Genomic DNA, 666 nt, shown 5'->3' with positions numbered 1-666 from the left:
TAAAAATTTAATTTGACTTTCTTATAGACATTTTTTTTGATAAAGGTAGATTATCCTATAAGGAATCTTGTATCACATTTTAAAATCTTAGTTCTAAAAAGAAAAATTTTTACGAATTATAAACTCAACATAATTAGGTAATTTTCGTGATTTTTCCATATTTTGTCAATTTTTGAACTTTAAATGCTAATAAAAAAAAACTGTGACTAAGGATTTTTAATATTTTTTAAATGTCATTGTAACAATATAGTAGGAGCCTTGTATTAAATTTTCAAGTATTTTTACTCAACAAATAAAGTTTTATTGACATTCATAGAAAAAAAAAACTAATTCAATTGGAAACTGGAATTGTCCGTAAACAGCTCAAAACAAATCAACATATTTTGAAAAAATTATCATGTATAGAAAATGGAAATATAAACAATCAGTGAAAATTTCATGTATTTACAGTCATTCGTTTTAAAGTTACACCAAAAACCAAAATCAATTTTCTCGAAAACAGATTTTGCGTAAAAATGCCCGTTTTTCCTTAATTTTTCTTTTGTTTTTCACGGCGCTTTTGACATCTATTGGAAAAATTTTACTTTTGACCCCCAAAGTACCAACTAGATTCACTTTCCTATCAGAAAAGATACTGTTGAAGAAAATCGAAGCACTTTTTCCTAA

The sequence above is a fragment of the Acyrthosiphon pisum genome, chromosome A1 (assembly GCF_005508785.2).
Source record: "Acyrthosiphon pisum isolate AL4f chromosome A1, pea_aphid_22Mar2018_4r6ur, whole genome shotgun sequence".
Lineage (NCBI taxonomy): Eukaryota > Metazoa > Arthropoda > Insecta > Hemiptera > Aphididae > Acyrthosiphon > Acyrthosiphon pisum.
Note: the sequence above shows the minus strand (reverse complement) of the source record.